The 25,671-nt window shown below is 45.3% G+C and overlaps 1 long non-coding RNA gene across 1 annotated transcript; it reads left to right on the top strand.

The window, feature by feature from the left end:
- Window positions 1–1,842: 1,842 nt before the first annotated feature.
- LOC120991204 lies at window positions 1,843–25,527 on the top strand. Its single transcript, XR_005776557.1, has 3 exons — window positions 1,843–1,900; window positions 25,058–25,166; window positions 25,472–25,527. It is a non-coding gene; the product is annotated as an uncharacterized LOC120991204 (long non-coding RNA).
- Window positions 25,528–25,671: the final 144 nt, after the last annotated feature.

Raw genomic sequence — 25,671 nt, forward strand, 5'->3', positions numbered from 1 at the left:
AGCGGTGTTTCCCCGGCTATATGTCAGCTACACACTTGTCTCCGGGATAGTGGTGTTTCCCCGGCTATATGTCAGCTACACACTTGTCTCCGGGATAGTGGTGTTTCCCCGGCTATATGTCAGATACACACTTGTCTCCGGGATAGCGGTGTTTCCCCGGCCATATGTCAGATACACACTTGTCTCCGGGATAGCGGTGTTTCCCCGGCTATATGTCAGATACACACTTGTCTCCGGGATAGCGGTGTTTCCCCGGCTATATGTCAGCTACACACTTGTCTCCGGGATAGCGGTGTTTCCCCGGCTATATGTCAGCTACACACTTGTCTCCGGGATAGCGGTGTTTCCCCGGCTATATGTCAGATACACACTTGTCTCCGGGATAGCGGTGTTTCCCCGGCTATATGTCAGCTACACACTTGTCTCCGGGATAGTGGTGTTTCCCCGGCTATATGTCAGATACACACTTGTCTCCGGGATAGCGGTGTTTCCCCGGCTATATGTCAGATACACACTTGTCTCCGGGATAGCGGTGTTTCCCCGGCCATATGTCAGATACACACTTGTCTCCGGGATAGTGGTGTTTCCCCGGCTATATGTCAGCTACACACTTGTCTCCGGGATAGTGGTGTTTCCCCGGCTATATGTCAGCTACACACTTGTCTCCGGGGAAACACCTCAAACTGTTTTTTTTTATTACAGATAATTTAAGTGCAAGTGCAACCAAGTACAATCATACCCAGTGTCACCCATAGCCAGTCTCCTGCCCCCCTTAATCATACCCATTGTGACCCTTATCCAGTCCCCTGCCCCCTTAATCATACCCAGTGTCACCCTTATCCAGTCCCCTGCCCCCATTTAATGAAAGATATTTGGTAAAAAAACAACAATAAGAACAGGTCCTCCTCACTATTTGAAGTCTTCTGCTCCCTCCCTGTCTGCAGAGCACCAGCCGCAGCCCTCACACATTGAGCGGATCCTTCCGCGGCTCTCTGTGATGGCGCAGCACTTGGACGCTGCGCCTGCGCCCCTAAGCTCCGGAACCTGACCTGGCAGCTGCAGTGGCTCAGCTCGCCATGGCGCCCTGTACAGCCGCACAGCTCGTACACCCCAAAGGCCGGCCCTGGGTAGGTAGATTTTACAGCACAAAATGTTCCATCAGATCTCCCTACCCCTGAGTGCGCGTACGCACAAATCATCAGGAGCAGTTCATCCTTACCAGGGACATCTGATGGAATATTTTGCGCTGGAAAATCTACCTACCCCTAAGTGTGCACGTGCGGTGTACGGTTTCGCGCATGCGCATAAAGTCCTTCTCCCGTGGCGCTGCAATGATTTTTTTTGTTAATCAAGTGGATGTGCGCTTGCGCAGTGCAAACCCTCCTCCAGCTGATTCCGGTGCAGCCGTGTCACTACCGGTATAGAGTTTTCGAAAGGTATAGAAATCTGGCAGAACACTGGCCCTGCACTGATCACATGACAATGATGTCATCACAGGTCTTTCACCACCTCTTATCCTCTCCACTGCTAAGCCCCGCCCCCTGCACTAATCACATGACGGTCATGTCACTCCAGGTCCTCCAGGTCTGGCAGTGCAGCAGATACTGGGCAGGTCCTTCACCACCTCTTATACTCACAACTGCCTAGCCCCGCCCCCTGCACTGATCACATGACGGTGACATCATCCCAGGTCCTTTACCACCTCCTATCCCCACTGTTGAGCCCCGCTCCCTGCACTGATCACATGACGGTGACGTCACCCCAGGTCCTTCAGCTCTGGCAGTGCAGCAGATACTGGGCAGGTCCTTCAGCTCTGGCAGTGCAGCAGATACTGGGCAGGTCCTGGTCGGTAGTCAGGGCTCTTGTTCTCTCTGGTATCAGCCATTCCTCCAGCCTGCAGGTAAGATGAGCTGTGAGGAGACAGTTCCTGACTTGGTACTTTTATTCTCTGGGTCACTGCGATTACAACGAAATCACATATGTATCGTTTTTTAAATTTTTAATACTGAAAAAAATATTAAAGGGGTTCTACAGTTTGTTTTAACTGATGATCGATCCTTTGGTTTGATCATCAGCATCTGACCGGCGGGGGTCCCGGGTGTCGGACCCCCGCCGATCAGCTGTTTGAGAAGGCCGCCGGATAGATCATCAGTTAAAACAAAGTGCAGAACCTCTTTAAAAAGTGAAATGAATGTTTCCTTTGTATTTCCATGTTCTGAGCCACACAAGTTTTTTATTTTTATGTGTACTGAGCTGTGTGGGGCTCATTTTTGGTGAAACGATCTGTATTTTTCATTGATCCCATTCTGGGTTGTGTAAGACTTTTACATCACTTTTTGTTTCATTTTTTGTGGTAGGTAAAGCGACCCAAAAATGTAAAATCGGCCATTTTTACCTTTCTTCAGTTTTGCCGATAGTTTTACATTTGAATTGGCGATGTCCATGATGTTATTTTTTTTGATATTTTTATTTTAATTTCGGGGATGTTTTAATCGTTTCCCTAGGGAACTATAACAAGTAATTAGCAATGGAGTCCATTAGAAATACACTATGGGGAGATTTATCAAACTGGTGTAAAGTAGAACTGGCTTAGTTGCCCATAGCAACCAGATTCCACCTTTCATTTTTCACAGCTCATTTAGAAAATGAAAGGTGGAATCTGATTGGTTGCTATGGGCAACTAAGCCAGTTCTACTTTACACCAGTTGTGGAGCCTCACGTAGGCTCTCCATAGTAACTTGTGTGCAGCAGTCTGAGTACAAGAGCTGCGCACACCGCTTCCTGCTCCCCGATCCTCGCCGAGGGGAGCCCAGAGCACGGCTGGGAGAAAATGCTCCCAGTTTTTACCTGCACAAATGACCACAATTGACCATGGCATCTGAAGGCTTAACCCGTCGGATACCAGAGCCTTAACTATAAGGCAATGGGACCTGTGTCTTAAATCCCACTGCCATACAGCTATCAGCGGCAGGGGTCCGGCAGTCACTGATAGCCCGACCCCTGCTGTATGCATCGGTGCCGGCGCATTATCCTTTGCAATGCCACGGTCTGCACTGACCACGGCATGTGTGGTATCCGTATCGGGTCCCCGCGCTGTTATGACGGGGACCTGATGGCTGGGACGGCAGCCCGATGCCTTCCTTAGGCTTATTGCACACGAACATGTGCGCTCCGTGGCCGTATTGTGGACCGCGTTTGCGGATCCGCAATATACGGGCGCCGTTTCGTGTGCATTCCGCATCACGGATGCGGACCCATTCACTTCAATGGGTCCGCAAATCCAGAGATGCGGAATGGAAGCACGGAACGGAACCCTCCAGAAGCACTACGGAGTGCTTCCGTGGGGTTTCGTCCTAAACTTCCATTCCGCACAAAGATAGAACATGTCCTATCTTTTTACAGAACGGACGGACTTCAATGGGTCCGTGATCCGCTGCAGCTGCCCCACTGTGGGTGTTCGCGCATTGCGGCCTGCAGCACGGCCACGGGGCGCACACGTTTGTGTGTAAGAGGCCTTAGACATCATGCCCGTGAGACCCAGCCCCCTGTATTACACAGAGTAATACACTTGCAGCCAATGCATTACAGTACAGATGTATTGTAATGCATTGTACTGGGGATCAGACCCCCAAAAGTTTAAGTTGAAGAGTGGGACAAATAATTAGTAAAAAAAAGTTTTACACAATAAAAATTTAAAGTTTCAAGAAAAAAAAAGTGTTCTTTTCCCAAAATTAAGTTAAATAAAATTTTTAAAAATATGCCTTGTGACCATAGAGCAGTTTACCACCATATATGTAAACTGCAGAATCAGAGTAATGTATATTGAGGTTTATTTTGCAGTTAACCCTTGCTGTGTTGCAAGAAAAAATTGACTAACAAAAAATCTACAAAAAAAATGAAATTGTAAAATTTCCCTTCCATTTTCCTTTAATTCTTGTGGAACACCTCAAGGGTTAATAAAGTTTGTAACATCGGTTTTCAATAATTTGAGGGGTGTAGTTTCTAAAATAGGGTAATTCATGGTTAGTCTCTATCATGTAAGTCCCTCAAAAATCACTTTATAACTTAAAGGGCTTCTGTCAGCCCACTAAAGCGTTTTTTTTTTTTTTGCTTAATAATAACCCCTACACTGCGATTTATCCATACATAAGTAAAATAATAATTTTGGTTCAGTAGAATTTGCTAAAACCCTATTTTTATAATATGTAAATTACCTTGCTACCAGCAAGTAGGGCGGCTACTTGCTGGTAGCAGCCGCATCCTCCGATGGTAATGACGCCCCCTCCGCTTGTTGATTGACAGGGCCAGCGGACGGGATCTTTCTCCGCTGGCCCTGCCTGTTTTCATTCAATATCTGGCGCCTGCGCCGCGGCCGTACCTATCTTCAATCGGCGCAGGCGCACTGAGAGGCGGCCACTCACTCGGCCGCTTCATCCTCAATGCGCCTGCGCCGATGACGTCACATCTACACCCGGCGCAGGCGCATTGAGGATGAAGCGGCCGAGTGAGTGAAGATAGGTACGGGCGCGGCGCAGGCGCCAGATATTGAATGAAAACAGGCAGGGCCAGCGGAGTAAGATCCCATCCGCTGGCCCTGTCAATCAACAAGCGGAGGGGGCGTCATAACCATCGGAGGATGCGGCTGCTACCAGCAAGTAACCGTCCTACTTGCTGGTAGCAAGGTAATTTACATATTATAAAAATAGGGTTTTAGCAAATTCTACTGACCCAAAATTCTTATTTTACTTATGTATGGATAAATCGCAGTGTAGGGGTTATTATTAAGCAAAAAAAAAAAAAACGGTTTAGTGGGCTGACAGAAGCCCTTTGGTGCTTAAAATTTAGAAAAATTGCTTCTAAAATTCTAAGGGTACTTTAACACTAGCGGCAAGGAACTACGGCAGGCTGTTCCGGCGGGTGAACAGCCTGTCGTATCCGTGCATACGTGCCCCCGGACTACCGCTCCGGCCCCATTGACTATAATGGGGGCTTGACGGAGTTCTAGAGGCAGCACGGCAAACATGCCGAGAGGCGGCTGGACTAAAAGTACGACATGTACATAATGATGCCAACATAAAACAGACATATGGGGAATGTTGATTGACAATAATTGAATAATGGGAAAACCTTAAAACAATCTTTAATTCATCGTATGTTAAAATGATAGGCCCAGTAATTAATCAAACAAAACTACCTAAAGAGGTAGTCATTTACTGCCAACCAGAGTGATATGGTGGAGAGTATAAGCAGCCACAAGGGGCGCTCACTGGCTTACTCAGAGGGTGAGTGCGGGAACAAAGGGAGACAGATACTGGGTCTCTTCCCCTAAAACATCCCTTAATCCTCACTCATGAACAAAAACACCCCTCTCTGTCTGTCCCTTGGTGTCCCTTATAGGCAATATAGTGACTGCCCAGCTTCGTCAGAGTTTAAAGACCAATCACACCCTGGGGCAGACAAACAAACATATATCGTATATACTGTCCCGACGCGTTTTCACTGGCAATGGGCCAGGTCATCAGGGGACCAATGAATATCAAGAAATCAGTAAATACACATAGTGGGCGCTCCTCCAGCATCAGACACTACCAAATATGCCGGCGCCAGCAAGTAAAGAACAATGCTATTAGTGAATAGAGAGTACTTAGCTCGCCATGTGTATAGGATTCCTGGGTCCGCTCCTCTCCTGCGTATGGCAGTGGGGAGCGATTACTCGTGCTGGCGTTCTTTTTAAGACAGCGCAGGTTTAACTCACAGTATAAGAAGATATATATAATGTAGGAATAAAAAACTGTATGTCACTGAATAGTTGTCCTACTAAAACTTAACTTTTAGTTATTAGCATTTAAAATAAGTCCCACATAGGTGTATAGATGACGGCATATGTAAGATACACGGGCTTATGCACATAAAGGCACCGGGTATACAAACAGGAATAGAGAGCACAATTTGGACTAGATAGTCCCCACTCACGGTTTGATGATTTTTCTGTTATGGAGATAGATCGTACCACAGCAGGATGTTCGTGTTTGGGGTAGAAAGGTCCACAGGAACGGTATGGATAGGTGTTCGCTGCAGATATCACAAAAAAGATGTTGTAGTCAACGGCTCTTCTAATGCAGGACGGATGGGTAACTGGGAAGATAGTATCCCTAGCCGACTAGTGAGGCCCTGCCTACAAGCGGAGAGGTCTCCCGCCTAGATGCGGGAGAATCACCCCCAAGGGAGCGACCCCACTTATCGACGGCTATCCCTATTGTCCTGTCCCTAAAAGTGATTTCTCCCAGTGTCAGTGCAGCCAAAAAGAGTAATAGGATGGAGTAATCCCAGCGCAGGTTTAATTGAGTCCGCCCCTAAGATCACGTGATCAGTCACGTAACTGTCAAAAAATAAGGAAGGTCACGGCACTCCAGAAGCAAATCCAATGTGTTTTAATCCACCAGATATTCAGCAGCAACGTTTCGACATCCGTCTTTATCAAGCTACATACACAAAGACGGTTGTCGAAACGTTGCTGCTGAATATCTGGTGGATTAAAACACATTGGATTTGCTTCTGGAGTGCCGTGACCTTCCTTATTTTTTGATGGTCTATTGGGGGTCTCTGAGGCCGAGACCTGACGCCACGAGCACCGCCGCATAGTTGCTTGAGTGTATCCAAGTAAGTGGTGCTGTCCTATCTTACATTTTTGTGTGATCAGTCACGTAACTGGTCACAAGGTACCCGCGTCACAGCTCAGAGTCACATGATCGGGATCGGCACCAACTATGTGTCAGTACTATATACTGCATACTTTGGGTGTTATATACTATATACTATATACTGTGGGGTGTTATATACAATATACTGTGGGGTGTTACATACTATATACTGTGGGGTGTTATATACTGTATACTGTGGGGTGTTATATACTATATACTGCATACTGTGGGGTGTTATATACTATATACTGCATACTGTGGGGTGTTATATACTGCATACTGTGGGGTGTTATATACTATATACTGCATACTGTGGGGTGTTATATACTATATACTGCATACTGTGGGGTGTTATATACTATATACTGCATACTGTGGGGTGTTATATACTATATACTGCATACTGTGGGGTGTTATATACTGTATACTGTGGGGTGTTATTTACTGTATACTGCATACTGTGGGGTGTTATTTACTGTATACTGCATACTGTGGGGTGTTATATACTATATACTGCACACTGTGTGGTGTTATATACTGCATACTGTGGGGTGTTATATACTATATACTGCATACTGTGAGGTGTTATATACTATATACTGCATACTGTGAGGTGTTATATACTATATACTGCATACTGTGAGGTGTTATATACTATATACTGCATACTGTGAGGTGTTATATACTGCATACTGTGAGGTGTTATATACTATATTCTGCATACTGTGAGGTGTTATATACTATATACTGTGGGGTGTTATATACTGCATACTGTGGGGTGTTATACTATATACTGTGGGGTGTTATATACTATATACTGCATACTGTGAGGTGTTATATACTATATACTGCACACTGTGTGGTGTTATATACTATATACTGCATACTGTGGTGTGTTATATACTGTGGGGTGTTATATACTGCATACTGTGGGGTGTTATATACTATATACTGCATACTGTGGGGTGTTATATACTGCATACTGTGGGGTGTTATATACTATATACTGCATACTGTGGGGTGTTATATACTATATACTGCATACTGTGGGGTGTTATATACTATATACTGCATACTGTGGGGTGTTATATACTATATACTGCATACTGTGGGGTGTTATATACTGCATACTGTGGGGTGTTATTTACTGTATACTGCATACTGTGGGGTGTTATATACTATATACTGCATACTGTGGGGTGTTATATACTATATACTGCATACTGTGGGGTGTTATATACTATATACTGCATACTGTGGGGTGTTATATACTGCATACTGTGGGGTGTTATATACTGTGGGGTGTTATATACTATATACTGCATACTGTGGGGTGTTATATACTATATACTGCATACTGTGAGGTGTTATATACTATATACTGCATACTGTGGGGTGTTATACGTTGTGCATTTTCATAAGTACACAGTATTATCTAATGATATTATAGCCAGTATGAATGCTCATTGCCTTTAAGAGTAAAATCAGCTTGAGCCAAAGTTCTGTTATGTGGCTGAAGAGGCCAAGATGAGTTCATGGCAAGAAAACACTAAGGTTTTCTACTAATAGAAGTTTCTCAGAAAAGCTAATGTTATTCCAGGCGTCATTACTCAATAGCTTGGACAGTTAGATATACAAACCCACGGTGCAAGTGTAAGGACCATTGTATTTCTTATCAAGCCCATAAATTCAAGAGTCTGGGAGAATCATGATGGTCCCAGTAAGTCTGGAAAAATTACTTCAGAAATATCCCTCCTCTTTGATATACGTTGAAGAAAGGTTAAAGGGCAGATAATAAAATAAAGCCACATCATATAAGTTTTCACTTAAAAGTCTGATGTTACAACAGTGCCATCTGGAGGCAGATGGACAATATTATATTATTTTACCATTTGTTTTATACCATATCAAGGGTTAATATGACATCATTGTGTTATTAGCATACGAATACACCCACCTTACCTGATTGGTAATCCCTAATCCAGAAGGGGATGATTATTAGATAAGGTGGGGAATAAATACTCGTGTGCAGAGCATCAGCCGACTCAAGTAAACTGTCTCACAAACCAAAAGAAAATCTCACAAAGGAAACTGATCACAAGAAATATACCAAAAGAAACTTGGATTATTTTTTTTGACTACGAAGAAAGTTCTTGAGAACTGGTCCCATCTGAAACTCTGTCTACCTCTGACCCGGTAACGTATATTGTGCTTACTGCTCGTGATATTAATAAGATATTTCTCTCAGTATATAGCCAAAAGTCCCCATACTGTGGGAATATATAGTGTTTGGCGCCTCCATAATGCTGATTATTCTCTTAGCAAAGATGCATATTGTTAATGGAAGATCTGACATTATTTGAAAAGAGGACTAAACCCTTGGAAGTTATATTACGTAGTCTGATTGCCGAGCTGGACATTTTATCATATTAATATCATATATTTTTGATTGGTCATAGGGAAACAGAGTCAAGGGATAACATTTATTTTTCTTATATTAATCCGTGTTTTATTGTTATGGCCTGTTTGGTAAACAGAAGATCCTAAGTTTCTCCTAGTATATAAATCATTGGCCTGCTTGTTAAAAGTTAGATACATTTTAAGGGGTTCTGCAGTTTGTTTAAACGGATGATCTATCCTCTGGATAGATCATCAGCATTTGACCGGCGGGGGTCTGACACCCGGGACCCCCGCCGATCAGCTGTTTGAGAAGGCAGTGGCGCTTCAGCAGCGCCGTGGCCTTCTCACTGTTTACCGCTGGCCCAGTGATGTCACGACTTAGCCCCACCCAGGCAAGTTGATACTAGTCGTGACGTCACTGGGCCGGCGGAGCGCCACTGCCTTCTCAAACGCTGATGATCTAACCAAAGGATAGATCATTAGTTTAAACAAACTGCAGAACCTCTTTAAGTTGTACTGTGCTGGTGGTGTATTTTGGGTATTATTTTACAGCTTCATTGTTTTGTCTTTGCAATCGTATAGTAGAAAATTGGTACCTGGAATTTTACTTTCCTCGAGTCCGAAGGCAGCACAGAATGGGTTAACGTTGACCTCTTTAGTTTCATAGGACCGCCCACCTAGATTTAAACAATCAAACAATTAGTCAATCACATAATCAATACGCCTATAAGGTCTGGTGAATTGCAACTGCCCCTTGTATTAAAAAATAGATCCACACAGTTGCAGAACAAAAAATATAATTTATTAGGGAGGGTAAGCCTGTGCTGCCTTCGGACTCAAGGAAAGTAAAATTCCAGGTACCAATTTTCTACTTTCCCTTATCGTCCTCGGCAGCACAGAATGGGATTTTTATAGATTCCAAAGGGGGGGATTATACTGAAGCTGAACTTAGAATGCCTGTGCCAAAGGCTGAGCTCCTGGACTCGATGTCAAGGCGATAATGCTTTGCGAAGGTGGAAGGAGTGGACCAGGAGGCTGCGCTGCAGATTTCTTGTATAGACACCTGCCCATATTCCGCCCAAGAGGCTGCTGTCGACCTCGTGGAATGAGCCTTGATGGAAAGTGGTGGAGTTTCCCCCTCTAACAAGTAGGTTTCTGTGATGGTGTTCTTTATCCACCAGGCGAGTGAATCCTTGGATGGCGTTCGCCCTCTTCTCGGTCCAGAATAAAGCAGAAAAAGACTTTCGTCTAAACGGAACTCTTCCGTTCTTCGCAAATATGTTTCTACTACTCTTTTCACATCCAGCATATGTAATTGCTCCTGTTCTTCATCCGCCGGATTTGGGAAGAATGTAGGCAAGAAGGTTTCCCTATTAATATTCATAGTGGAAGGAACCTTTGGTTGAAAGGAAGGTATGGTTCTAATCAATATCCCATCAGGAAGGATTCGTATATATGGATGTCTGGAAGATAACGCTCGTAGTTCCCCCAATCTTTTCGCCGAAGTAATGGCTACAAGAAACAGAACTTTGCAGGAGAGATATCTGATGTCCACTTGTTCCAGCGGTTCAAAGGGTGGTCTTGTGAGTCCCCTTAGTACTAGGGATAAGTCCCACACAGGAAAGGGTTCGTGAATCACCGGTCTTAGCCTCTTCAAGGCCTTGAAGAATCTGACTATCAGAGGATGGAACAGATATTTATTCTCTGTCAAGATATTAATGGCAGTCATCTGGGATTTTAAGGTATTCGGCTTCAAGCCCATATCAAATCCTTCTTGAAGGAACTGAAGAATACTGGAGATGTTTATTTCCGTATATCCCTTTCCCGACAACCAAGACCGGAATTTTCCTAATACTTTGGCATATTTCACATTGGTAGAACGCTTGCGGGAATTCATTAATGTGTCAATGACCGAAGCTGGTAGGCCCTCTTCCTCTAATCTGCTTCTCTCAACATCCAGGCCGTGAGGTGCAACCTGTCTAGGTTCTGATGGAATAGACCCTGCTGGAGGAGAAGGTCGGGGGCACATGGAAGCTTCCAATAGTTCCCTTCGGACAGTTGGAGAAGAAGAGGAAACCATGACCTCCGGGGCCAAAATGGTGCTATTAGTATTACTTTGGGTCTTTCTACCGCAATCTTCTGTAGAACCCTCGGTATGAGGGGTACTGGTGGAAATAGGTAGACAAATAGGCGACTCCAAGACATCGAGAAGGCATCTACCACTGTTGGCCCGTCGTGTTTGCTCAGGGAACAGAACTTCTGGAGTTTCCGATTTTGTCTGGAGGCCATCAGATCCCAGGTTGGACAACCCCATCTGGCTATGATTTGCTTGAAGTAAATCGGATTCAAACCCCACTCGCTCGGACTGACTGTCATCCGACTCAGACGATCTGCTTCTATATTGTAACAGCCTCTTATATGAATCGCTCTTAATTGCGAAAGATGTGATTCTGCCCAGGTGAAAATCCGTTTGCATAATTTCATCAAGGACGGGCTCCTCGTTCCTCCTTGTTTGTTCAGATAGAACACCGTGGAGAGGTTGTCTAAGCGAACCAGCACCGATTTTCCTTCCAGGAGGGTTTGAAAATGGACTAGTGATTCCAGAACAGCCTTCATTTCCTTGAAGTTCGAGAACTGTCGCATATCCTGGGGAGACCATTTCCCTTGGATCCATCTGTTCTGCACGTGAGCTCCCCAGCCTCTGGCTGAGGCATCCGTGGTCATTATTATCGGTGACAGATACTGAAATGATTTCCCTACTGTGAGCTTCTCCGTCTGTAACCACCAGTTCAGACTCTGAATAACGGAAGGCCTCAGGCTGATTCTTCTTTCCAAATCGCAATGACTGGTGCGTCTTGCCTGTATCATATTCCATTGAAGGTCTCGCATATGGATCTTCGCCCAGGGGACCGCATCTATGGTAGAAGTCAGATGACCCAAGGTCTTCATCACTGCGTACGGATGGCTTGTGAATGGATCTCAAGGTTCTCACTTCCTCTCTGATCTTCTGACCCTTGTCTGAAGGAAGGAACACTTTCATGCAGCGGGTGTCTATCACCATCCCCAAGAATCTTTTCGACGTCGTTGGGGAGAGCTGAGATTTCTTCCAACTCATTATGAAACCGAGGGACTGGAGAAGCGAGATGACTGTACGGAGATGAAGTTGTAACTGTTCCTCCGTTGCTGCTGCCACTAGCCAGTCGTCGAGGTAAGGATAGACTTGAATGGCCTGTAAGCGTAGATGCACTGCTGCCACCACTGATATTTTGGTAAAAATCCTGGGTGCGGACGTCAGCCCGAAGGGCAACGCTCTGAATTGAAAGTGCAGGATTCTCCCTGCTCTTCTGACGGCCACTCTTAGGAACTTCCTTGAGGAAGATCTTATGGGCACATGCAGGTAGGCGTCCTCCAAGTCCAGGGAGGCCATGAACTGATCTCGCTGAAGAGTGGACACCACCGATCTTAATGTTTCCATCTTGAAATGGATTTTTCTCAGAAAATGATTTAAGTATCTGAGGTCTATAACGAGACGCCAATCCCCGCTTGCTTTTGGGACTAAAAACAACCTGGAGTAGACTCCCTTTTTTTCTTGACCTCTTGGTACCCGTTCTAAAGCTCCTTTCTTTAGAAATTGCTCCACCAGGTGATCTATACGAGGGTCTTCTCTTTGAAACAGAAATCTGCTTCTTGGCTGATGAAGAAACTCTAGCGAGTATCCGTCCCTTATTAGATCCAGAACCCATTTGTCTGTAGTGATTCTCTCCCAGTTGTTGTAGAAGTGGGATAAGCGACCTCCTACAGACTGGCTTTCGACGTCAGAAATCAGCCTTGGAGTTTTTACTGATGTCTTCCTTTCCTCTTGCTTTTTCAGCAGAACTGGGAAGGACTCTTCTGTCTGACCGGCCTCTGCTAGATCGCCCACGATAGCCTGTTCTGCGGTAAGGCTGCCTACCAAAGGGACGAAAATTCCTTGGACGGTTCTTGGTTTTAAACTGAGGGAACTTCAGAGATTTTTCATCCGAATTGGCTTCTAACAGCTTGTCTAGCTGAGAGCCGAACAGTCTCCCAGGCTCAAAGGGTAGAGCGCAGAGGTTGGTCTTTGAGGCAACATCTCCTGCCCATAGCTTGAGCCACAAGGTCCTTCTTATTGAATTTGAGAGGGCCATATCTTTAGCCAGGAATCTCAGCGAATCCACTGGAAAGTCGCACAAAAACTCAGCGGCCACTCCGTCCTCGATGTCCCTTCCTAGGTGACTTAGCCAGATTCTGAGGGCTCGAGCCACTGGTACTGCTGCCATGGCTGCCTTACTTAACGTGGCCAAGTAAGAATGCAGTCTCTTTAGCAAGTTATCTGCCTTTCTGTCCATCGGGTCCCTCAGCAGCGCGGAGTCATCTGCGGGAAAGAAGGACCTTTTAGCCAGCCTTGTTACCGCAGGATCAACTCTAGCGGGGACTTCCCAGCTTGAGGACTCAGCGGAGTCAATCTTATAAATGGAACGGAATCTTGAGCCCGGATCTATTTTCCTCAGGGGACATTTACATTCCTTCTGGAATATGGAGTCCAGAACTGGATGGCTTGGAAGGACTGAAGCTTTTTTCTTTGGGAAATAGAAGAGACTCTCCTTGTCCTGTGCGGCAACAGGGTCTTCCTTAGTCTCCATTATTCCCTTTACGTCCTTGATTGAGCGATTTGCATTTTTCTTATCAAAAAGGAAATTCTCCTCCATATTAGAGACTTCCCAATCCGAGCCTGAGTCTTCGCTCTCAGACGTCAGAGGATGAGGAGATAGGATCGCGCTTTCTCTTTTTGGCTTTCTGTTTCTGCTTTGTCAAAAAGGACTTAAAGAGGCTCATTAGTTTTCTGGACTCTGTGTCAGACTCGTCTTCAGGCTGAGTGCAGGAAGCGCAGATATTGGAGCGTGAATCCTCCGGTAAGGGCTGAATACAGGAGATGCAGCGGGATTGCTTCTTCCTAGACTTTTTTGAACCAGCAGAAGATCTATGAGAATGGACAGAATCCGCTGCCATACAGTTGTCACAGTAGTCCTCTCGCTGTTCATCAGGTAGGGGCTGCTCACATGACAGGCAATATCTGTGTCTGTGCTTCTTAGACCTCTTTCTCACTGAACCAGGAAGCCCAGACATCTGGAGCAGAGAAAAAAGACATACAATGAGCAAAACCAGCAAGGTGATCTTAGTCAGAAGGGCCCCCAGCTGACACAATACCTTAAATTCACAGGAGCTCGGCTGCCAGGCACTTATGGCAGCTTGCTCCAGCCTGCATCCACCTTAAATATTTGAATTTGGCGCCCTGGACGCCGCCTGGTGACGTCAGCCGCTCCTGAGGCTTCCTATTGGCCCAAGAGGGCGCGCTGACTGATGACGTCAGACGCTGCCCGAACCCGGAAGTGCGGCGGCCTCCGATCCTAGGAGAGGCATGCTGGGGATGTCAAATGCCGGGAGCGTCGGGCGCACACTGCGCGAACCATCGGCAGGGCAGCGGCTATCAGACCGCAACGGATCCCTCCTGCCGGTGCGCACATTGTGGATGCGGCATAGTGCCAGCGCCAAGGACACACCCGTGGCACTGCTGGACACTTGGCCTGGAGCCTGGGACACACCCCACGGCATAGGTGGCCGATCTTCACCACACCAGACAGGTGGGCAGATTCCTCAGAAATGAGGACATAAAAAAAAATACAAGGGGCAGTTGCAATTCACCAGACCTTATAGGCGTATTGATTATGTGATTGACTAATTGTTTGATTGTTTAAATCTAGGTGGGCGGTCCTATGAAACTAAAGAGGTCAACGTTAACCCATTCTGTGCTGCCGAGGACGATAAGGGAAAGAAACATAGAAACATAGAATGTGTCGGCAGATAAGAACCATTTGGCCCATCTAGTCTGCCCAATATACTGAGTACTATGGATAGCCCCCGGCCCTATCTTATATGAAGGATGGCCTTATGCCTATCCCATGCATGCTTAAACCCCTTCACTGTATTTGCAGCTACCACTTCTGCAGGAAGGCTATTCCATGCATCCACTACTCTCTCAGTAAAGTAATACTTCCTTATATTACTTTTAAACCTTTGCCCCTCTAATTTAAAACTGTGTCCTCTTGTGGTAGTTTTTCTTCTTTTAAATATGCTCTCTTCCTTTACCGAGTTGATTCCCTTTATGTATTTAAAAGTTTCTATCATATCCCCTCTGTCTCTTCTTTCTTCCAAGCTATACATATTAAGGTCCTTTAACCTTTCCTGGTAAGTTTTATCCTGCAATCCATGTACTAGTTTAGTAGCTCTTCTCTGAACTCTCTCTAGAGTATCTATATCCTTCTGGAGATATGGCCTCCAGTACTGCGCACAATACTCCAAGTGAGGTCTCACCAGTGTTCTGTACAGTGGCATAAGCACTTCACTCTTTCTACTGCTTATACCTCTCCCTATACATCCAAGCATTCTGCTGGCATTTCGTGCTGCTCTATTACATTGTCTTCCCACCTTTAAGTCTTCTGAAATAATTACTCCTAAATCCCTTTCCTCAGATACTGAGGTCAGGACTGTGTCAAATATTCTATATTCTGCCCTTGGGTTTTTACGCCCCAGGTGCATTATCTTGCACTTATCCACATTAAATTTCAGTTTCCAGAGTTCTGACCATTCTTCTAGTTTTCCTAAATCCTTTTCCATTTGGCGTTTCCCTCCAGGAACATCAACCCTGTTACATATCTTTGTGTCATCAGCAAAAAGACAAACCTTACCAGCGAGGCCTTTTGCAATATCACTTATGAAGATATTAAACAAAATCGGTCCCAGTACAGATCCCTGTGGAACCCCACTGGTAACATTACCTTGTTTTGAATGTTCTCCATTGACTACAACCCTCTGCTGTCTGTCACTCAGCCACTGCCTAATCCACTCAACAATATGGGAGTCCATGCTCAATGACTGCAGTTTATTGATAAGTCTTCTATGTGGGACAGTGTCAAAAGCCTTACTAAAATCTAGATATGCGATGTCTACTGCACCTCCACCGTCTATTATTTTATTCACCCAGTCAAAAAAATCTATAAGATTTGTTTGACATGATCTCCCTGAAGTAAACCCATGTTGTTTTTCATCTTGCAATCCATGGGATTTTAGATGTTCCACAATCCTATCCTTTAATAGGGTTTCCATTAATTTGCCTACTATTGATGTCAGACTCACTGGTCTATAGTTGCTCGATTCCTCCCTACTACCTTTCTTGTGAATGGGCACGACATTTGCCAATTTCCAATCTTCCGGGACGACTCCTGTTACTAATGATTGGTTAAATAAATCTGTTAACGGTTTTGCCAGCTCACCACTAAGCTCTTTTAATAATTTTGGGTGTATCTCATCAGGCCCCTGTGACTTATCCGTCTTCACCGTATTCTTGATTTGTATCGTGTATAATAAATTACATATATATTTTTGCATAGACAATTGTCCCCTTATTCACTGCTTGCACAAATCAAATTAAGATACTCGATAAAAGAACTTGGAGGCGATTATGTCCGCCTGAAGGATCATATAATTTTTATATATATTTTTTAAATCCTTTCTTTTATATGAAGATTCTTTTTATATATCAGATATTCAACATATATACTATATACTGTGAGGTGTTATATACTATATTCTGTATACTGTGGGGTGTTATATACTGCATACTGTGCGGTGTTGTATACCTTGGGGTGTTATATACTGTGTGGTGTTATATACTATATACTGCATACTGTGAGGTGTTATATACTATATACTGTGAGGTGTTATATACTGTATACTGTGGGGTGTTATATACTATATACTGTGAGGTGTTATATACTATATTCTGTATACTGTGGGGTGTTATATACTGCATACTGTGCGGTGTTGTATACCTTGGGGTGTTATATACTGTGTGGTGTTATATACTATATACTGCATACTGTGGGGTGTTATCTCATATATATATATATAAAAATGAGTTTCTGTCTGTCTGTCTGGACGTTCTTTATGCCCGACCAAACGACTGGACCGATCTTCACCAAATTTGGCACACAGGTACATCAGGTGTCCGGGAAGGTTTTAGGTCTCAGCTCTATAGGACGTACCGTTCCTAAGATATTCCCAAAAAATTATCCACATTAGCCAATACAAGCCTGCAAGTCTTTCTCTTCAACTGCCATAAACACAGTTTTACTCCAGGTTTCCATAACAACCCAGCCATTTTTCTTTACTGCTTAAAGGGGCAGGCACTGTGGAGGTCACTGTTATTAAATGGGCGGGCACTGTGGAGGTCACTGTTATTAAATGGGCGGGCACTGTGGAGGTCACTGTTGTTAAAGGGGCGGGTGCTATGAAGGTCCCTGTTAAAGGGGCGGTCACTGTGAAAGTCACTGTTAAAGGGGTGGTCACTGTTAAAGGGGCAGTCATTGTGAAAGTCACTGTTAAAGGGATGGCCACTGTTAAAGGGGTCGTCAGTGTGAAAGTCACAGTTAAAGGTGCGGTCACTGTAAAAGTCACTGTTAAAGGGGCGGTCACTGTTAAAAGGGCGGCCACTATGAAGGTCACTGTTAAGGGGGTGGTCAATGTGAAAGGGGCAAGCACTGTGGAGGTCACTGTTAAAGGGGCAGGCACTGATAAAGGGGCAGGCACTGTGAAGGTCATTGTTAAAGAGGCGGGCACTGTGGAGGTCAATGTTAAAGGGGCGGGCACTGTGGAGGTCACTGTTATATGGGAAATTGTCGATATCGTTTTACGACACACGGAAACATAAAATGAAATAGATGAAATATACCTGTGCGAAGCCGGGTCCTTCTGCTAGTATACTATATACTGCATTCTGTGAGGTGTTATATACTGCATACTGTTCGGTGTTATATACTGTATAATGTGAGGTGTTATATAATATATACTGCACACTGTGCGGTGTTATATACTATATACTGCATACTGTGGGGTGTTATATACTCTATATTGTATACTGTGTGGTGTTATATACTATATACTGCATACTGTGGGGTGTTATATACTATATACTGTGGGGTGTTATATACTATATACTGTGAGGTTTTATATACTATATACTGCATACTGTGAGGTGTTATATACTATATACTGTGGGGTGTTATATACTATATACTGCATACTGTGAGGTGTTATATACTATATACTGCACACTGTGAGGTGTTATATACTATATACTGTGGGGTGTTATATACTATATACTGTGGGGTGTTATATACTATATACTGTGGGGTGTTATATACTATATACTGTGGGGTGTTATATACTGTGAGGTGTTATATACTATATACTGCATACTGTGGGGTGTTATATACTGTATACTGTGAGGTGTTATATACTATATACTGTGAGGTGTTATATACTACATACTGTGAGGTGTTATATACTATATACTGCATACTATAGAACAAATTTGCAAAACGGCCACACCTTCACCAAGCATTATAGGGTTGGTGTATTCGCCAATGAGGACATGGCCTTTGGACGCAAGGACCTAGGTGCTGTTGTCCCCTCCCTAAAATTTACTTTGTTAGTTCTCAGTGTGTGCTGTCATGGAGACGACTGCGGAAATGAGTATTACACTCACCGGTAATCCGGTTTCCTGGAAGTCTCCATGACCGCACATATATTCCCACCCTTTTGTTGATAATGTTACTTTAATTTATGTTCTACCCCTTTTCATGGTTCCGGTAAAATACACTGGCGATGAGGGGAAGGGGTGGGGTTTTTAAACCTCTCTGTGTTTTTTCCTGTCCTATCAGAGGAAGTCAATCTCAGTGTGTGCTGTCATGGAGACTTCCAGGAAACCGGATTAGCAGTGAGTGTAATACTCATATACTGTATACTGTGAGGTGTTATATACTATATACTGTGGAGTGTTATATACTATATTGCGTCGTGACGTCACGCAGGCGCTCACCGGGGCATGCCCAGTGGACAAAAAGAGGGCAATGACGGTTGGAAAATGGCACCCAGCGGATCTTCACCCCTGTCATTCCTCTGGCGTTTCTGGTGGACGGGACCTGTGCAGCATGAGTGCCCCTACCACACCTGGCTTAGGATCTGAGCCCCCCACTACCCAGGGTCCAGTGAGTTAGGCACCCTTCATGTACTGTTGTTGCCCTGTAGTGGTTGACCCTTCTCTCCCTTATATAATTTCAGGGAGAAAAGGAGTCTTCCTCCTCTGTTAAAGTTAAGACCATGAAGTGCAGCATGTGTTTAGAGCGTCTGCTCTCTTCTGGGTCTAAACCGCTGTGCAAGGAGTGTACTGCTTCAGTTGTAAAATCTGAGTCCTCTAGCCTGTTGGAGGACATCAAGTCTATGGTTAGAGAGGAGGCTCAATCAGCCCTGGCCTCACAAAGGAGGGAATCTTCCCCAGGCCCTTACTTCCTAGACCGGGAATTTCTAGAGATCTTTTTAGTGTGGGAAGTGATTCCGATTCAGTAAATCCTGATCTTTCGGATCCTGAGATCTTGGATATGACCCAGGAGTCCAATGAAGATAACGAATACAGAAGGTTTCTGTTTAACCCTGCAGACATTGAAGAGTTAATCAGAGCCATAAGGGCCACGATCAAGATGGAAAATCCTAGGAAGCCTAGAACAGTTTAGGAGGAGATATTCAGGGGATAATGTACAGAAGCTGATTAAAGCTGAATGGGATAAACCTGAAAAATGGTTCCTTCATTCCCCGTGGCATTAGGAGGCGGTATCCCTTTAACGAAGCAGATTGCACAGACTGGGAGTCCATCCCTAGAGTCAATGCTCCTGTGGCCAAGGTCGCAAAACGCACGGTCCTTCCTTTTGAGGATGCCGCACAGCTAAAGGACCCTATGGACAGGAAGGCGGAGAGCCTTCATAAGAACACGTGGGAAGCTACGGTAGCCCTTTTAAAACCGGGGGTAGCCGCGACATGTGTGGCCCATACCCTAAAAGTATGGCTGGAGCAGTTAGAGTTACACTTAGTTAATAAAACTCCAAGGGAACACATCTTGGACAGCCTTTCCCTACTGAAGATGGCCACTAGCTTCCTAGCAGACACCTCAGCGGAGTCTGTAAGACTATCCACCCGTACGGTGGTCCTGTCTAACACAATTAGAAGGGTCCTTTGGCTGAAGGCCTGGTCGGGGCATATGATGTCCAAGAACAAGTTGATCTCTTTTCCGTTGCATGGCCAGTATGTATTCGGTCCCTACTTGGATAAAATCCTAGAAAACGCCACTGACCGCAAAAAAGGGTTTCCCGAAGACAGATCTAAAAAGAGCAGGCAGTTTTTTTCGTAACAAACCACAACCTCAGGATACCAAAACAGATAGAGGGAAATCAGGGAGGTGGAGCTATACAAAAGGGAGGAAAGGAATACATTTCCTCTTCAATCCCAATAAAGGGGATCCTTCCCCTTCTTCATCCAAGTAATGACGCCATCAGGGTTGGGGGAAGACTTGGCTCCTTCATAGATACCTGGGAGCGTGTCAGTGCAGACCCTTTTATTATCAACATTATAAGAGAAGGTTATGCGATAGAACTAGAATCTCTTCCACAAAAATTCACCTTAACCCTGCTCCCCTTATCTCAAATGACCTTTCTGTCATACTGCATAAGAGAGTTATTATGCCTAGGGGCAATAGAATGTGTTCCCAGCTAGGAAGTAGGAAAGTGTCACCATTTCCCTTTATTTTTAGTTCAAAAACCAAGTGGCAAGTTCAGGACTATTATAAATTTGAAGCCACTGAACAAACATATCATCTGCCGCAGATTTAAAATGGAAACAGTGAAGTCTGCAGTGAAACTCATCAAGAAAGTGGCTATGATGGCCATGATAGACCTCAAGGATGCGTACTTCCACTTCCCTATCCATCCTCAATCCAGGAAGTATCTAAGATTCGCGGTACAGCTGGAAGGAAGGGTTCATCATTATCAGTTCAACTGCCTTCCTTTCGGAATATCTTCTGCCCCTCGCATCTTCTCCAAATTTATGGCAGAAGTAGTGGCCTCCTTAAGCCAGAAGGGAATCGTTCCATATCTGGACGATCTGTTAATCATAGCAGAAAGTACAGATCTGCTTCAATCACATATCCAGGTGGTCAGGTGCTCATCTTCATAATCTTGGCTGGATAGTCAATTGGGAGAAGTCCAGCCTTCTTCTTCCAGAGTTTTTCTAGGCATCCTTCTAGATTCCATACTCCAGAAATTAGGGATCGACCGATATTGATTTTTTAGGGCCGATACCGATACCGATAATTTGTCAACTTTCAGGCCGATAGCCGATAATTTATACCGATATTCTGGGTATTTTTTTTTTTGAGAAAAAAAAAAATTTCCTACACAAATCTGCTGAAAATTAATATGTTTATTGTTAACGTGTATTATTATTTAATTTTTTTGTAAATCTTTTTCATTTATACTTTAATATTTTTGTGTTTTTTTTTACTAACTTTTAGCCCCCTTAGGGACTAGAACCCTTGTCCTATTCACCCTGATAGATCTCTATCAGGGTGAATAGGATCTCACACTGTCCCTGCTGCTCTGTGCTTTGTGCACACAGCAGCAAGGTTACTGACTATGGCAGCCAGGGCTTTAATAGCGTCCTGGCTGCCATGGTAACCGATCGGAGCCCCAGGCTTACACTGCTGGGGCTCCGATCGGAGGAGCAGGGGAGAGGGGATCCTGTGGCCACTGCCACCAATGATTAATACTGGGGGGGGGGGGCGCACTGCGCCACCAATGATTAATACTGGGGGGGGGCTTGGGTGGGGGGGCGCACTGCGCCACCAATGATTAATACTGGGGGGCTTGGGGGGGGGGGCGCACTGCGCCACCAATGAAGATACCTCTCTCATTCATATACAGGAGGCGGGAGCTGGCTGCAGAATCACATAGCCGGCTCCCGACCTCTATGAGCAATAGCTGCGATCCGCGGCACCTAAGGGGTTAACTACCGCGGACCGCAGCTGCCGTTCATAGAGGTCGGGAGCCGGCTATGTGATTCTGCAGCTCCCGCCTCCTGTATATGAATTAATGAAAGACACATCTTCATTGGTGGCGCAGCGGCCACAGCCCCTCCCCTCCTCTTGTCTTCTCCCCTCTCATTGGCGGCAGCGGCAGCAGCAGCACAGGGGAGAAGGAAGCAGTGTCTCCCTCCCCCTGTGCTGCTGCTGCCGCTGCCGCCAGCGGTGGGAACACGGAGAGCGCTGACAGCAGCGCGTTCTGTGTTCCCATTACGTTATCGGTATATCGGCAAAATAGATGCCGATACCGATAACTGTCAAAATCCTCAATAGATCCCTACCAGAAATCTTTCCTACCCTCCCTAAAGGTCCAGGATCTGAAGGTCAAAATCCATCAATTCCTCAGAGGTCTGGCTTTCTCTGTAAGAGAAGGCATGAAAATGCTGGGTCATCTCTCATCATGTATCGCTGCGGTTGCCTGGGCTCAACACCACATGAGACCCCTGCAAGATCTGATCCTCAGAAAATGGAACAGGTTTCAGCTAACTCTGGACCCGAAGATCTATCTACTGAGGGACTTAAAAATCTCTTTACAGTGGTGACTCAGAGACAAAAATCTACAGACTGGGGTCTGCTGGAATCAGAAGGAAGTTTTCTCATTGACAACAGACGCCAGCTCCTGCGGTTGGGGTGCCCTTGGAGCCTGCAATTCTTTCCAGGGGACTTGGTCCGAATATCAGAGGGGGATTTCATCCAAATACAGGAAGCTTCGGGCAATATGGGAAGGTCTAAAAGCAACACAGAGCCAGTCAAGAAACCAGCATGTATTGGTCCACTCGGACAACTCCACAGCAGTGGCCTTCACCCGTCATCAAGGGGGTACAAGGCATGGTCATCTAAAGAGTCTCTCAAGACAGATATTCTTGTGGGCAGAAAATAATCTAATATCCCTTACAGTGGTACACTTAAAGGGCTCCCTCAATCTAAGGGCAGATTTTCTCAGTCGACAGAGACTAGATCCAGGCGAATGGTCTCTTTCTCAGACAGCCTTTCGGAAGATCCAGGTTCAGTGGGGCAGTCCGAGTCTGGATCTGTTCGTCTCATAGAAAAACCACAAGGTTCCTCATTACTTCTCCCTCAGTCCAAGGGAGCGGTAGATGCCTTCACTCAGGATTGGACGTCGGGTCTCGTCTATGCCTTTCCACCAATCCCGATGATCCCGAAGGTCCTGAAGAAATTACTGACAGAGAAGTGTACACTAATCCTGGTGGTCCCCTTTTGGAACATAAGGGGCTGGTTTGGTCTTCTGAGATCCCTCAGCTGGGAGGATCCAATCCTGTTTGCCCTGATGGAGGACCTCCTAACGCAGGGCCCAATTAGCCATCCGAACCCCAGGCTTCTTAAACTATCAGCCTGGTTACTGGACAGTCCATGTGGGTTTATCTCAGAGGGTGGTAGGTACCCTAATGCTCAACAGAAAGTCCAATACCTCCAGAGCATATCTTAAGGTGTGGAAAAAGTTTGCCTCTTGGGAGGGGGCAGGTTTATCCAGTCCACTCCCAATATCCCTTTCATTTTGGAGTTCCTCCAGGATGGGTTGGATATCTGTCTCTCCCCAAACACTCTAAGGGTGCAGGTGTACGCCCTGGGTGCCCTCTTCAACACTAGTCTTTATGATGTCCCCTGGCTTGCTAGGTTTTTGAAAGCTGCTAGATAGGCTAAAGCCTAGAAGTAAGAATTTGGTAGCCCCATGGAACCTGAACACAGTTCTTTTAGGCTTGTCAGGTCCCCTGATTTAGATTTTCTGTCTATCAAGTGGCTTATTCTTAAGACTGTTTTCCTGGTAGCAATATCTTCTGCTAAGAGAGTTTGCGAGCTTCAGGCCCTATCCATCCAGAAGCCTTTGCTTAGGGTATTAGAGGATAAGTTAATATTTAAGTTGGACCCCAATGTCCTCCCAAAGGTAGTATCCACCTTTCACAGGTCCCAATATATCGTCATTCCCTCTTTCTGTGCCAATCCCAGGAATGAGCAGGAAGAAAAATTCCATAACTTAGATGTTAGAAGGGCAGTTCTTCGTTATATTGACGCTACCAGGGAATGGAGGATAGACGAAAATTTATTTGTGCAGTTTTCTGGCCCTAATAGAGGTAGGAAAGCAGCTAAGAGCTCCATATACCGGTGGATAAGGATTGCTATTACGGAAGCGTATACAGCCTCTGGGAAAGAGCCTCCTCCTTCTCTCAGAGCCCATTCACCTTATCAATTTCATATTACCGCCATCTACTCCGTCCGAATGTCCCGCACACGTGCGTACCAAACATGGCGATGGTAATGGCAGAATACCTGGAGTTATCGAATTGCTTCCTGTTACTTATCTGAGATCTTATTTGGTTATGATGCCATGGAAGCATATACATGGCCGGAGTTCTCAGGAGGAAGCACCCGGACCAAACATGGATTAGGTCACGTATTTCTTTGATGTATATTGTACGATAGGGGTTTCATGTGTGACTTCGGCTGGAAAGGACACTAGCCTTTTTCTGACCCCTCTAACGGTTCTGGTCTGTATAAAGCTGGTACCTGACATCTGCACATTTTATGATAGGGGTCTCTGGTCTCTGTGAAGTTGTTCCATCTTTCTGATTTTATGTCTAAAATCTCCTGGCCTGGAAAGGACATTGAAAAGGTTATGACCTAATCCTGGAATGTAAAGGGAGGGGTGCCTACTCCTAACAATAATTTTGATAACTGGATCCCTCTATCACCACAAGCTTAGATACACACTGAGCTCAGAGTCTCCTTCCTCCACACACTGCATTGCCAGGAGCTTAGATACACACCGAGCTCAGTGTTTTCCCATCAGTGCAGATTTATGAGGGTCTGAGTTTTTTAGGATGATTTGTACTTTTTTTTGGACTTGTTATAGGGGACATGAGACTCACTGATTAACCTTTATTCCTTTTATTGGAAGGAGGATGAAGAAAACCAGCAATACGACCCTTCTCCTGAATGACCCCCCAAGGATGGACAGGAGAATATTAGACCTCACCTTGGAGATCATCTCCCTGCTGAGCGGAGAGGTAAACTTTTCTAGATTTCTCTCCTCTTTATTGTATTCTGTAACAAGTCAGACATCGGGAAGGAGAATCCATCATAGGAAGTGATAGGAAGAGTCCAGGGTCCTGGAGAACGGCCTCCAGCCCTTCTAAGTGACTGAGAATCTGAAGATCAGCCCCAAATATGGTGAGTGTATCCTGTGACCAATAGTCATGTTGTAGGAGCCATGAGAAGGTAAGTAGGCACGTTGTACCCAGGAGGAGAGGGCCGGAGGAGAGCACATGGCCCCTGAAGGGTTTATTCCCTAAGTGTCTCTCTCCATTCACAGGAGTACACAATAGTGAAGAAGACATCGGGGGACTGTGTGACTCCCATCATCCATCTCCAGGAGTCAGGAGGGCTGAGCAGGACCCCTTCCCCCATCACAGAGCCTCCCCCTCACCCCCTGATACATGAGCAGAAGATCCTAGAGCTCACCCACAAGATGATGGAGCTGCTGACTGGAGAGGTGACACTGCTGGGAATGCT

This window comes from Bufo bufo, chromosome 2 (genome assembly GCF_905171765.1).
Source record: "Bufo bufo chromosome 2, aBufBuf1.1, whole genome shotgun sequence".
In the NCBI taxonomy this organism is placed as follows: Eukaryota; Metazoa; Chordata; class Amphibia; order Anura; family Bufonidae; genus Bufo; species Bufo bufo.